Below are 15897 nucleotides of genomic sequence, written 5' to 3'. Positions count from 1 at the left end.
TTAATGCTCAAAAGAAGAAGAGCACATCTTTGGTGGGGTTTTTCCCCCCTTCTTTCTGCAAAACAGGACTCTTGGGGTTTCTGCGGACATTGTGCAGGATGGTTTTGCCAAATGGAATGAAGCACACTTAATACTTTTCCTTTATAACCTTTGCCATAAATCAGCTGGCACTCCGTTTGCACCAAGTGCGGCGATTAATGTCCTGCCCCTCCCCCAGCACTTCCCGAATTTTAAACAAAGTAGGAATAAACTGAGGGTGAACAGAGCCAGCGGGCCCAGTAAATCAGTTTAATGAGATCTGAATAGATCACATAGGACATATTGTGGTAAAGTAAGGTGGGTGGTGGGGATCTGAATTTCAACAGTGTAGGAGGAGGGGGGGTCGAGGGAGAGAAGGTGGAAGTTTCCGGTAGACGATGCTCAAACTCTGACACATGTCTTTGGTAAAAACAGCACATCTTACATTCTCTTTCCCATTTGCTGAAACTTACTGCTGTGACTCGTTTGGATTTAGCACCGTTTCCTGTCTGTGGTTTTGCTGGTCCATGTTTTCCCACAGACGGGGAGTTTTCTGTTTGCCTCTTATCCATGACTATCTTGACCTGCATTCGTTCTTAGTCCACAGCCTCCCTTCCACCAACGTACGTCTCTATGTGCACAAATGCCTCTCTAAGATAGGACCGATAGAGACCTCCTATCTGAGGGCTGAACTAAGTAAGATGTGAGAAGCTAATTATTAGGTTATATCCATCCGGGGCCGGACACCTAGACACTGCTCAGAACACGCTTGCTTTACTGTCCCTAACTAGCAGGAAATTCACGCTCCTCCCTCCCCTCTGCTGCATCAGAGGAAAACATACTGTTCAATTTTCTGCTCTTTAGTGCAATTACGCAAATAAGATTCCTCCTGTATGGAAAACTATATTAAGACAAAAACGAAAACAACTTCTACCAAAGTAGCTGCCTAATTACGTAAGTCCTTAATGTCGCTCACAAAGTGAAGTATAACCATCATAGATGCCTCTATTAACAGAGCTCCCATGAGTTATAGAATTTTCAGGAAGATTGTTGAAGGAAATAAATAAAGGAGAAAGAAATGAGAGAAAATAAAAAAATGCTTTTGTAATGTTTCATTTACTTTACGAAATGCATGAGGTCGGTTTCAAAACTCCTGAGTCCCCTGTATATAAGATTACCAGCTTTTAGTCATGTTTACTGTTCGTATTACTGTCCATGACTAAACACTAGAAAGACCTTAATTTAGTGCGTTATAAGGCCAGCTGACTTTGTGAGAAAACTGCACAGGCAACTTATTAACTCCAAAAAGAGTATCTATTTGATGGTAAGAAGAGGTAAAATAATGCCATATTATTACACTTCTAAGACTTTAGTTACAGGAGGATACAGATTGCTCTTTTTTCATTTCATAGGAGAGAATGAAAATTACATTACATATACCTCTCCTCTCAATTCAACCTGAACAAACGAGGCAGCCTCTTAGCCTCATACTAAAACGTTGCTTGTAGGACAGATTTGAATACTCCAAATCTGCGTTTCAACTGGTAAAGAAATTCAAAAAAGAAACGCAGCTCTTAACTTCCATCATCATGGGTCATAACTACTGAATTTATTGCTTTCAAGCTTAAATTAAATGTTTTTCAGCTTAAAAATCACCAGCATCCTAAATCTGAGAATGTCAGTGAGCTGAAAGTGATATATCATCTATGGCAAATTCAGTCCTCTTGTGCTTCTGGACTGTCTTGTGCTGTGGATTATGTCACACATGTGGCATAAAAGTTAATGCATTCAACAACACAAAGGAAGAAAGCGGTGGAAGAGCCTAAATGACACAATGGCAATTTTGCATTTTAACACTGAAGGTCTCTAGTACTTTTCTTTTTTTTTTTTTTTTCAATGTTTTTTATTTATTTTTGGGACAGAGAGAGACAGAGCATGAACGGGGGAGGGGCAGAGAGAGAGGGAGACACAGAATCGGAAACAGGCTCCAGGCTCTGAGCCATCAGCCCAGAGCCTGACGCGGGGCTCGAACTCACAGACCGCGAGATCGTGACCTGGCTGAAGTCGGACGCTTAACCGACTGCGCCACCCAGGCGCCCCCTACTTTTCAAACTTAACATAAGGTCTTCATATTCAACACTCCTCCCCTTCTTTTCTCCTTTTAAATGTGAAAGAAGTTGATTGATAACATATTTTCAACCTTACCAGATAGCTCAGACTTGGTGCGCTTGCCTAAAAAAAAATCACAACTACATGCAGCACAAATTATTGTTAAATCATTTCTGTTACGTATTCTTTGTCTTTCTTGGAGAGCTCAAAGATGCTCCACCTTGCAGAGGTAAGAAATAGAACATGAGGCAGACTGGAGACGAGATTCGCTACCAGGTACTAGATCTCAAACATCTCCCTCTGCACAGAACCATTTTTATTTCCCTTTCTTTTTATGAGTGTGAATATATTAGTTTATGAGTGTGAATATATTCTAACTACAAAGCTGATGGTGAAGAAGAAAGAGGGATTTTACTACCTGGAGCATGGCGAATAACCCTGGAAGGATGAGCTAAACACTATGTCTGATACAGTTGTATATAAAAATCAGCATTAGTGAGGGGCGCCTGGGTGGCTCAGTCGGTTCAGCGTCCGACTTCGGCTCAGGTCATGATCTCACAGTTTGTGGGTTTGAGCCCCGCGTCGGTCTCTGTGCTGACAGCTCAGAGCTCGGAGCCTGCTTCGGATTCTGTGTCTCCCTCTCTCTGCCTCTCCCCTGCTTGTGCTCTGTCTCTCTCTGTCTCTCAAAAATAAATAGATGTTTAAAAAAATTAAATTTTTTTTTTTAAATCGGCATTAGTGCTCTTTCTTCCCCCATGGAAAGCCAATGCCTTCATTCGTGCTCTACTGGATAGAAAAATATAGACTTAGAGTCAGTGAAATGCTAACAGCCCCACATCTCCTAAATGTGATGTCTTCTCCTCGACAGATGATTAGGAATGCGGAAAATAATAGTTTGAATTTACAGTATAATGACGTTTTCAAATGTGACATGTCTGGCTTATGAGAAAATCATCCACTTCCTTTCATAGACAAGCAGTCTGAGACAAACTTAAAATTTCAAGTGCCATCTGTCATCGTTGTCATAGCATGAAAATAAAACGAGGTGTCTGAAGTATTGCCATCCTCTGAATGGGACACGGTACTAATTTGGTAGAGGAAAAGTGTCACCTGGGGTGTAAATACAATAATATGTTAATATATACCAATTGTTTAAGGGCTGAAGATCCCTGAAGCTTTGAAAAAGCCTCTGGTGATAATTATAGGCATAACAGATTCCGGCATCTAACTTCAGGGGTTTGTGAGACAGACACAGGAACGTGTGTGCTCAGGGAGAGATGGCCTGCCGGACACAAAAAGGAATCAAACAGGCTTCAGGAACACTTATACAGACATGCAGTCACTTGGCTTGATTTTTCTGGATCTTTTGTCAGAGGAAAAAGTTAAGGAGTCAGGTCACAGTTGAGATGTGACTCCAACAACTTGGAGTCAGACACCAGCAGATTCGATCAGTACCAGTCCTGGCTCTGTCTGCCACAACCATGCGGCCGGTGCCACTTAAACCAGCCCCGGTTTCCTTACTTGTAACATTGAGACACAAGTGTGCAAACAGTACCCAGCCTTTTTCAGGCAAGAGGTGTGGTTTCGACTCTAAGAAAGAGGTAAGGATCCAGCTTACTTCACAGAGATGACAAGACAAGGATTTAAGCAAAGTTCCTGTCAACGAAGAAGTAATGACCTCCCTCGCCTACTTAAGGAAAGCTTCTTAGAGGAGCTGAGGGCGGATCAGAACTTACTTGAAATCACTAAAATCTAAACCACTGTTAAACACTAATGCAGTCTTAGCAAAGTGCTAGAATCATACAAACATTATATAAAATACACTATAGCAGAGGAAAAGAAAGAAAATCAAGAAAAATGTCCATGGTATTTAACAGACCAAATAACCAATAGAGAGGCAACAAAGGTTGTGTCCACAAATCATGGCAATTCCCCACTGCCGGTCATTGACTTTTATATCAAAGACAATGCTAATGAATTAATTACCACATTTCCAAGCACCAGAGCAGAAAATCAGAAAAGGCAATCAGAAAGGATGAAGGAAACCACATTAATAACACAAGAGGGGCAGCTGACAATCTTTCAGGGAGAAAAAAAAATGGAAAAGCAGAATAATTAAGAACTCCCCTCCCCCCCCCCCAAAAAAAAAAAATCACAGCAGCTTGAAGTTACTTAGAATCCTGAACAATTCTTTTGGCTGGGGAGGCCGGGGGGGCGGGGAGGGGGGGGTCTGTGAATATCTGCTTTTATTTATTAATATTTCTTGTACTAAGGTAAACATTTGTTTGTTCTCACAAGTAACAAATAGTGGATAGATATTCCCCTAACAGAATGCGGTGCCTCTCCCCTTGTCTGGATAACCACGGAGTAGCCTACAGAATAACTTCCCCCATTCTAAATTTGACACCAGGGACCCTGAACAATTCTGTAACCAATATTTATGGTGATGACCTTAAATTTTTAAGAAAAAGTAAAATGATGTTCGATATCCTATTTATTGCTTAAGAGGGCACATGCTTCGCTATCTAGAAGCTCTACCTGGAATTTTATATTTCCAATTCTGTCATAATAGCTTGCTCTTTCAATGGAAATCCATTATGCTGCTGGGATATCTTAAACTTCTTATGCTCTCTCTCATTTTATTTTATCTTTGTATCAGTCTTTTGGATAAGGAGGCAGGTACTGGAACTCCCTTTATATTTAATTTTTTTTTAATTTTTAATGTTTATTTATTTTTGAGAGAGAGAGAGAGAGAGAGCGCGAGAGAGAGCGCACAAGTCAGGGAGGGGCAGAGAGAGAGGGAGACACAGAATCCAAAGTAGGCTCCAGGATCTGAGATGTCAGCACAGTACCCGAACTCACGAACCGTGAGATCATGACCCAAGCCGAAGTCAGACACTCCAATGACTGAGCCACCCAGGGGCACCTGGCATCTGAGAGTCTGCTGTCAGTAAGCCTGAAGTCTGTTCAATTTATGCTTGACAACAGATTACATACTCTTACCAGCTTGATTTAGTATGCACACTTGTGTTTTTCTTCAATTATCAAAAACCAAATAAAACTATCTTTAATAAGTTACTGCTATGAATGGCCTACTTTTAAAACTCTACTTAAATGTGAAGCTAAAAAAGAATGGGAGAGGTTTGACTCAAGAAAATACAGATGTGATTTCTGGGAAGGCTAAGGTGACTGTTCAACTTCTCTCTTTACCTATTTGGAAACTGAGATTCAAGTGTAAAGGGATTTGCCCATGCAACTAATGGCCAACAATCAGTTTATAAATTATACAAGTCATAGAAAAGTGTTTTTGTGTAATGCCAAGAACATTGCTTAGAACGTTCGCTGAATCAGGGTCAATTCTCTGTCTCCCTCTATCAAATTCACCAACGAAGGATAGGAACAAAAGGTTGGGGATGGAAATACACAGTAGACCTCAAAGAGCACTCAAGGCCTTTGCAGACTCGGAATGGATCCAGATTAGTCTTATAAACTTTCAGTAAACTGCTTAAACTCTCCAAGTATCAGCTTCCTCACCTGTGAAATGGAAAACATACACTACATCATTCCCCCATCAGCTCTGGAGTTTCTGTCCGCTAACATAAATGTAAACTGTCTGGCATACAAGAAGTAAATGTTGGTTCTCTTTCTCAACATTAAGTAAAACTTCAAAAATAAAATGGACACTCAGAGAAAAAGAAATTAAGCCACAATGGATGTAATAAATCATCTATTTTGTAGGGGCTGAATAAGCAATATCTGAAATACTCAACATTTATTCCTCCAAGCACTCCACTCCATTTTTAGCTAGATTACTCCTGCCTAAAATGAATGAAAATGTGAGTTAATCAAGTTTTCAATGATATTTTTTTAAGTGCAGAGGGGAAAAATAATCAAAATCTATCAACTAACTCAGTATTTGTGACTTACCTATATTTCAATTATTCCTGTCATTTTGAGACACCATCTGAATAAATTTACATGAGTAAATAACATATGTAAAATTAAACTTTTCTTAGAATATAAAACACAACTACACTAAATAATTTATGTAGATATTCTGCTCTCAGAGATGGAACGTAACTCCCTACTCTTAAGTTTTATCTGTACATAATGACTTCCTTCCAAAAAGTAGAGTATGGAAAGGTGGCAGGGGTGGGGGTAGGGGGAAGAGTACTGTGGAGAAACCTGACAAATACTACCTCAGCCAGTGATCAAGGTCAACATCAACAGGGATAAGTCATGTTGGTAATATGTACCTTGACATAATGTGATGAAATGGTACTTTTACCTCTGTGGCTGTCATCCCCCAAACCCAGAACTCCAGTCTAATCATGAAAAGAATCTAGGCAAATCCCAATTGAGGGACATTCCACAAAATACGTGACCAAATACTCCTCAAAACTGACAAGGCCATTAAAAACAAAGGAAATCTGAGAAACTATAACCCAGACCAGAGGAGTCTAAGAGGACATGAATATTAAACATAATGTGATATCCTGGATAGGATCCTGGAATAGAAAAAGGATATTAGGTAAAACTAAGAAAATTTGAAAACAAAAATATGGGCTTTAGTTAATAGAACATATCAATATGGGTTCATTAATTGTAACAAGTGAGCCATACTAAATATGTGAATAACAGAAGAAACTCCCTATACTATCTTATCAATTTTCTGTAAATCTAATTCTGTTCTAACCGCCCCCCCCCCCACAAAACTATAGGGGTACCTGTATGGCTCAGTCAGTTAAGTGTCTGACTCTTGATTTCAGCTCAGGTCATGATCCCAGGGTCGTGGGATCCATCCCAGTGCGTGGGATCCTCCGCACTGAGTGTGGAGCCTGCTTGAGATTCTCTCTCTCCCTCTCTCTCTCTCTCTCTCTCAATCCCTCCCTTTGCCTCTCCCCCACTCATGCTCTAAATAAATAAACACAACTACAAATCATTACATTAACAAAACTATTTTAATAACTATATATTCCATTACTAGAAAACTTACTTTTCTAGAGCCAAATGTGTATTCATTCCAGCTTTGTAAAAAAAAAAAAAAAAAAAAAAAAAAATGGTGTTCTCTTGAGGAATAGCCATCATTAGATCAAATTGTTTCATAAAGGCTGAGTAGCAGTTCAGATGAAAATGCATCTCCCAAACCGTCCTGAGTAATAAGGTCACAGAAGACCCCCTTCCTTAAGCAACCTCATCTGTTAATTTCCTCACCAATAAATCCAAGAAGCTGGGCTACATCCTCAGTACGGTTCTGTACAGCTTTACAATTCCAACATGTTTAATATCATTTCTCCAAAAGCCAAACACACACGTTCAAAACAACAGAGAACCTTCCCACTCCCACCCCTCCCCTCTTCCTCAGCTCACCACAGGCTTTATTTCTCATTCCAAAAGTGGGGGTGGCCTTTCTTCTGCCCCAGCTTCCACATCATCACCATGACTGACAGAGTCAGCTATGAGGGATGGTCACTAAATCAACAGCCCTTCAGGGTCCCTTTGCAAAAAAAAAAAAAAAAAAAAAGCCAACTAACCAAACAAACAAACAAATAAAAACAAACTCTAGCAGCTGGCCTTGGCACCAGGATTGTTCAGCTTGGTTAAAGCTGCCGCCTCATCCATCACTGAGAGATGAGGGGACATCTGCCCAGGGTCAGACTAGCCAAGCAACTGTGTGAACTTACCCCAAACCCCATTGCTGCTTCACTTTGCCTGTTTCTAAACTTAGTTGCTTTCTTCTTCTACATGGTACCCTCCAGCAGGGCTAGGGTATTTGTGCATGGGTCATCCTCCATGGTCAGTTCACAGGGGAGTCACATACCCACCTCACACACACAAAGTGCAGGAGTGTTTTCTATTCACCCATGTTTGTTAATATTGTCTTCTGGCTGCCATGTTGTGTTTGGAAAATGGCTACATTTCTGCAGCTACTTCCCATCATCTAAAATTGCTTTAACTTAGAACTAACTCCAAATAAGTACATTGCTTCACAGCTGATGGAGCTAAACAAAAACCATTTAGATTCTCCCTTGTCCTTTATGAAGTAAACTCAAAACTCATTTTCAACCCACCGTTTAGTCATTCAGCAGGCAGACATTTAGTAAGTGCTAACTAAACTGTTGCTTGTTGTGGCTCAGTCGGTTGGGCAACTGACTTCGGCTCAGGTCATGATCTCATGGTTTGTGGGTTTGAGCCCCGCGTCGGGCTCTGTGCTGACAGCTCAGAGCCTGGAGCCTGCTTCCGATTCTGTGTCTCCCTCTCTCTGCACCTCCCCTGCTCATGCTCAGTCTCTCTCTGACTCTCAAAAAATAAATAAATGTTAATATAAATAAACAAACAAACAAACAAACAAACAAACTGTTGCTTGTTATTCTAGTGGTGCTGGAGATACAGAGATGAATGAGATATTTCAGACAATGCTCTTACTTTCAAAGTTCCTAGTCTTGAAGGGGAAGAGGTTAAAAACGTAAAGAATTACTTGCCATTTAAGTAATAAATACTTGCCATGGTGTTAAGAAAGCAGTCAAAAATCAGTTATAACAGCCAAAAGGTAGGAACAACCCAAATGTCCACCAACAGATGAATGGGTCTACCAAATGTGGTAGAAACATATGGTGGAATATCATTCAGCCATAAGAAGGAAGGAATGAAATTCTATACATACTACAACACACATGAGCCTTGAAGGCATTACACTAAGTGATAGAAACCAAACATAAAAGAACACATATTGTTGATTACACTTAAATGAGGTAACTAGAATAGCCAAATTCAGAGAGACAGAAAATAGAATAGAATAGAATAGAATAGAATAGAATAGAATAGAAAGTAGAATAGAATTTTAACAGCCAGAGAGTTGAATGTGTACTGAGCTTCTGTTTGGAATAATGAAAAAGTTCTGGAAATGGATATTGGTGGTGGTTGCACAACATTGTGAATGTACTTAATTTCACTGATTTGCACTCTTAAAATGGTTAAAATGGTAAATTTTATATTATGTGTATTTTACCACATTTTTAAAAAATCACAACTCCCTCAAAAAAAAAAAGGGAGAAAAAAAGAAAACCCTAGAAGAGTATATGCAAAGATCAAAATAAGATGCAAGTTAGGAATTTGGGAAATATTTTTATTTATTTTCATTTTATATTTTTGGATAGAAAATATCCAAAAACTACATGATTCAAAATTCAGGATGACATTTAAAAATATTCAGGGAGAGTCTCACTTCAGGTCCTATCTCCAACATCACTTCCCACCTGTCCACCACAAACCATCATGACTGCTTTGTTCTTTATCCTTCCAGTCCTTCTGTAGCAAACAGAAGCAAATGCAAATAGATATTCTCGTCTTTCCCTCTTTCTTACACAAAATTCATCATTGAGCACCATGCCTTTCATTGAAACCTTGAGCAGTTTGAAATGTTTTAATGTAAACTGATGATTTTACACATTTGTAGGGGAAAAGGACACAGACCTTTTTTTTTTTCCTTTTTACCCAAGCAGCACTTTTTCACAAGTGCAGAGAAGTTCACTTTCTTCTTTGCTAACAAAAGTTAAAAAGAAAGAGAGAGAGGGAGAAGAAATTTTAATTTCAAGAAGCATTAAGGATGGCTGACTTGCCCTGGGGGAAAAGTTTACAATGTGCAAAGCTCCTCTTTCAAAGCAGCCTTATTTCCATAGGCAGCTAAGAGATTACCACCTTGTAAAAGAAAGGAAGAAATGAAACCTCCCCACCTTTGAGTTATCCGTCCCAGAAAAGGGAATGCTTGGGGTCGGGGTGGGGGGCTGGGGGGGGGTGATGGCCTCTAGATGACCACTACTCAGACTCCAAGGGCAAGGCTCTGTTCTTTTACATGTAAGGAAATTCGCTCATCAGCCCAGGAGCCTGTGTCCTGAACTCTATGAACCTATTTATCCCTAGGCCTCCTTCTCTTCCCAATCCCGTTTCACAAAAAGACAGACAAAAGAAGGAAAACCCAGTCTATCATCTTCCCAAACTATCTTGGTCTCAATTGAAAACTTAAGCTATTACAAGAGAAAAACACCTGTCACCAGAAAACTGACTGTTGCCTTTTAAGTTTCTATTTTTAAAAAAAGCAACACTTTCTATCTTGTCAGGATAAATCTAAACTTTAGAAATGTGCTAATAGTAGTCATTATATATATATCAAAGGTAGATGACATATGTTAGAATAATCTGGTTTCAGACTTTAAAAAAATCTTACGTCAGCATCTGCATTCTTTCCAGTAATTCATTTATCCAATATTTTTTATTCAAGTATTTTATTGAGCATCTTTTATGGCCTAGAAATGATTCTAGACACAGGGGACACAACAGTGAACAAGGCAGGCAAATCAATCCTGTGTCCTCATGGAGTTATTAGCATTCTGGCTGGAGACACTGACAATAAAGACATAAATAAATAGATATTTACATTTAAACAGTGACATGAGCTACACGATAACAAAATAAAGCAGGAAAACAGGATGGAGAAGAAGAAAGCTCTCTTAGACCAGTGGGAAATGCCCTGTGAGGAGGTGACCAAACCCAGTGAAGGGAGAGGACCAGTCCCCTGGAGATTAGGGATAGAGGAAAAGAGCCTATGCACAGGACAGTGAGGCTGGCCTCAGGTGAAGACAAGACGGTGGTGAGAGAAGGTCAGAGAAGGAAAAGGGGCTGGACAGGTGTGGCTGCCAAACTATGGCCCAAAGGCCAAATCTGGCCTGTTGCTTGTTTTTGTATGGCCCATGAGTTAAAAGTCATTTTTATATCTTTGAATGGTTAGAAAAAAATCAAAAGAATACTAATTGGTGACAAGTTTTCACAAGAAAGTTCATGAAATTCAAATTTCAGCATATTTACTCATTTCTTTCTGCTTGCTTTCATGCTACAATGGCAGAGTTGAGTAGCTGTGATAGAGAGCAGATGCCCTACTGCTGTGGTCTGAATTGTGTCTCTCCCACCCCAAATTCATATGTTGAAGCCCTAACCCCAATGTAATGATATTTGGAGATGGGGCCTTTGGGAGATAATTAGGTTTAGATGAGGTCATGAGGGTGAGGGAGCCCACATGAAGGGATTAGTGCCCATCTGGGTTGTGAGGCAGGAGAGACTGAGGGGGTTCTTTACTTGTATCCTTGGGCACTGCTGGTCAAGGACAAGGGCCTAGAGTACCCCATTCCTCACACATACAGGGCTTGGTCCACTCACAAACCATCCCCTTACTTCTATCGTAGAAAGGCAAGACCCAAACAAGTCCTGTATTCTCCATCTAGAGAATGACAGAAGGATTCAGGTCTTGTGGAAAAAAAGGACAAAGTGCCTCTCCAGGTTTCAGGTAACCATAGTCAACATCAAGACATCCTGGTGTAGTACCAACTTCCCTTTCACAGGCCAGGCCAAAATCAGGTGCCAGAGGTTCCTCTTGGAGTCTTACCTCTGGGATTCTCTATTATAAAAAGTGACAAATTTAAGCACTCTGTATATCTTGGGTAGTATCTGTAACAATGCAACTTAATTTTTCAGAATAAGAAAGCTAAACAAAGTAAACAGAAAAGAAACACTCCAAGAAAAAAAGATGCAATGAAAGAGGGCAGGAAAGATGAGAAGTTATACTCTATGGGGATTAATAGAGCCACATGGACTAGAGCAATAGTTTTCAAACTGAACTCTGCAGCCTATGTCTGCTGTTATTCTGTGGCTACAGCTAAGATTCTCAGGTGTCCATTACTGATTAGAAGGCCATTTGCCTTGCACAGTTCTTTTTAAAAATGTAGCCCTGAGCAAGTTATGCATGTTAGGCCACCTGAATGAACCTCCAGTCCCTATAGGCTGAGCTCAGTGAGATCCCAGAAAGAGCTTGGAAGTGTCCCACACAGATTCTCTGCCAAAAGGGAGTTGTCTGATAACAAATGAACCCCTGACATGACAGGGCATGCTGTGATAGCACAGGTCCACAGCAGCAGCACGGTGTAGGTAGCTCTGTTTTAGCACTAGTACGTTTTGGGTGCTTTTTTGACCTTAAAACTAGAAAATAAAAAAAAAAAAAAAATCCAACCATTGATGATGGATATAATAAGATTAATTAGCCTTAAGATGAATTGACCCAACTGGGCAATACTTTCATGAAATAGATTGATTTGACAAGGTGAACACTAAACAGAGAAATTAATTGGATGCCCAGGCTGATGTAAGGCTGTAGTTATCAGACAAAACCATGGATTTCATAGTTGGGTTTCAACAAGTTTTTTGAACTGATTTGTCTCATAATAAATAAATAAGTGCTTTAAATTTAAATACATAAAATAAGTTCATATTCTTATGCATTTTCTTTATGGTATCCAGCCATCACATAATATGTTTTATTGATTTAGATTCTGAGCAAACTTCTCTTTGAGAAAACTTTTCTTTGAGAAACGGCTTCTGTTCCTTAATGAAAAGACATTAAGGATTAGAAGTGCTGGTAGGAGAGTGCGCTGACAGATTCTTGGGTATCTCAAGCTGTGAGACTTAATTATACAAGTTGACTTAGTTTGCAAAGGGCTTCCCCAGGCCTCACCATCCTCCATAGAGAGGACTGGGCACATTTTGGGACCCCTTCGCTTTCTGAGTGGCCTGTTGAACTTCCGTTGACTGTGACCTGCCATAATGGTGAGTCAGATATTCAGGAGGGAGGAGATCATCACCACTCTCTCAGGGCGGAAGTTCAGCAACTTTCTCTGGCCTCTGACACCTTCTGTTATCTCAGTGGTTTCTCTCATATTTGCACCCGATTCATTAATTCTAGATTCTCCACCTGTAGTTTTTTCTTTCCTCCCTACTTACATATGCAGATATATTTTCTATACCCTCTTTCTCCTTTACTACAGTTCTGAATGTGTGTGAATTTTTGAAATGAGTGGAGTTCATAGACAAATCAAAACAAAACATAACCCTCAGGGAATGCTTTGCCTAAAGAATGCCTAATTACTCACCCAAGTAAATTCATAGCTTTTCTAATTTTTTTCTTTATTTTAGTGTGATCCAGCTCTCTGGGCCAGAAGAAAAATAAAGCAGTCCTAAAAATCCATGTTAGTATTTGCTACACTATAAAATGGAACTGCAACGAATCTGCTTTGAAGCATATGAGTAACATTTGAAAACCTAGTTGTCACATACACAGAAAGAGTATATTTCATCCATTTGAGATTTGTTCAGTTTCCTTGCTTCAAATATCTTTTGCCCAAGTGAGTTTACTTTATGCTGAGAAGCAAAAGCAAGTGTGTATCAATCCCCATGCAAGTGTTCTAGGGGCCAGTGATTAAGACAAGAGAAGGTAGCATGGCGAAAGGCATAGACTTGGACACATGGTGGAACGTGACTGCCACCACAAAGGAATTACGCTCGGTCCCTGGGGTCTTCAGGAGAGAAAGACAATGTTGGGCCATGTACTGGCTATGACCTTATGGAGAAGGTGTATTTGAGCTGGGCCTTGTGAAAGGCAGAGTTGAAGAGGAGGATTTCTAGGTGGGAGGTACTGGTAGGAGCAGAAGGCAAGGCAAACAAGATGGGAGAGAGATTATCAGTAATCACACATCTATTTTAAGAAAAGCGCCAGGCAAAGCCCTAGAGAAACAGGGATGAATAGACAGCTAGTGTCTAGCCTCTGCCCTTACTTCAGGAAAGGGTACCACCAAACACCCCCACCTTCCCTCCTACACTCAGATGTTACCTGACAGAGCTTACCCCTTCCTGCCCGCCAGTCAGGGAAGGGAGGAAAATCCTAGACAGCAGGAACTGCTTGACTTATTTTTTTGTGCCTCCCCAGTACCAGGCACTTAGTAAATAATCAGTGCTCACTGATGTTATAAAGAGGACACTAGGAACAAAAGACAGTGTGATTTAGAAAGGGCAGGGCACAGTTACAGGAGTAAGGGGGCAGGGGTGCCAGCCCTGAACAATACAGGAAGGAAGGTAAGCCTAGGAGAGCATTTCCACTAGTATGAGCTCTGTGAGAAACGTCGGGGCCATTTCCCAACAGGCTTTGACGAGAATGCAGGATTGAGGTGTTTGAAGTTTAGTTTGCACATGATGTAAAGCCACTATAGGGTCTGGAGATAAGATGAGATTTCATTAAAACGGTGCATTTTTCACTGAAGAAACACCCAGTGAATAAAAAGAGTGCAGTGGAGAAGAGGACAGGCCTGGCCCCTGCCCTCTTAGGGTGTAGCATCTGATGCAGCAGGAAGCTTAAGCTGACACCACTGTGGAGGAAGCATGTCACTGGGAGCTTGGAGCTGGAGAGAGTCATTTAACAGTTGAGTTTAGGAAAATGTAAAGAGGGGCGCCTGGGTGGCTCAGACAGTTAAGCGGTTAAGCGTCTGATTTCAGCTCAGGTCATGATCTCATGGTTCTTGGGTTCGAGCCCCGCGTTGGGCTCTGTGCTGACAGCTCAGAGCCTGAAGCCTGCTTCCCATTCTGTGTCTCCCTCTCTCTCTGCCCCTCCCCCACTCGCACTCTGTCTTTCTCTCAAAAATAAATAAACATTAAAAAAAAAAATTGGAAAACCTAAAAAAGGCTGACCAGTGCAATGGAATGGGTAGGCAAGCCTGGGTTCACTAATCCTCAAGTGAGGAGTGACAGTAGGAGGTCTTCAGGAATAAAGAAGCAGAGAAAAATCTAGATAATGTGGGGAATATATATGTTACCTCCTTTGTTTAAATGTCTGAAGAAATGAAAACATCTAAAAGTACCAAGGAAATCAGGGGCGCCTGGCTGGCTCAGTCTGAAGAAAATACAACACTTGATCTGGGGTTGTGAGTTTGAGCCCCACGTTGGGCATAGAGATTACTAAAAAAGAGGTTATATTACTAGTAAACTTTAAAAAATAATAATAAAGGTACCAAGAAAATCAGTTTTGAATTTTACTTTTTATTTCCCAACCCTCTCTCATCTATGTAATTTGGAAGATGTATTAGTAGTTAATTTTACATGAATGATCTGCTCAAACAGCACTGTAACAAAAATACTGGCTGCTTTTGTGTCAAATAAGTTTTGATTCACCAACTCCTAAAGAACATGTCAAATGGCAATGACATGAACTTAGAAACAATCAGAGAAATCACACCAAGAAACAGAAAAACATGTCAGATCCCATTGTGACAAAGCCCCAGTGAAATACAGTGGGGAACATGCAAATAATCATCCATTTGAGTGCAGTGTGTTTTCATCTGTTAGTACGCCTTCCAAATTATATGCAAGTGGCATAAGCAATTACTGAACACGGGAGTTAGGTAAACTTCCTATGATACACCATGGCCCAGGGAACGAGGGGACCCCGCTCTGTTGTCAAAGTACTGAAGGCACAAGCAGGATTGTGGTCTTCCAGCTGGACGCTCTCTCCTCTCTGCCACACAGTGCCTGAGTGGGGAGCAGACAGGGAGCTGATGGAGAACATGGGGTGGCCAGGACCACGACATGCCATGGCTTCCCAGGACAGGAAAGGAGAGTAATTTCTCCATTAGGCAGTCCCCCGCTGCCCCCCACCCCCACCCCCAGGCCCTGAGTATACTTCCTGACACCTGGTCATGGTCTTATTTTCTTCCCTCTTTCTCTTTCATGGGGAGATGCACTGAGGTAACTAGTGTGAGGGTGGAGGAGAAGAGAAGACAAGGCAACACTGAAGTTAAATGATGTTTCCAGAGAATTGCCAGCTTCAGTTTCATCAGAGTTGAGGCTCGCCACATAGGGCGAACTGATGAAATTCTCTTAACTGCAAGCTCACTAGGCAGG

The sequence above is a fragment of the Panthera uncia genome (assembly GCF_023721935.1).
Source record: "Panthera uncia isolate 11264 chromosome B2 unlocalized genomic scaffold, Puncia_PCG_1.0 HiC_scaffold_24, whole genome shotgun sequence".
Classification (NCBI taxonomy): domain Eukaryota; kingdom Metazoa; phylum Chordata; class Mammalia; order Carnivora; family Felidae; genus Panthera; species Panthera uncia.
Note: the sequence above shows the minus strand (reverse complement) of the source record.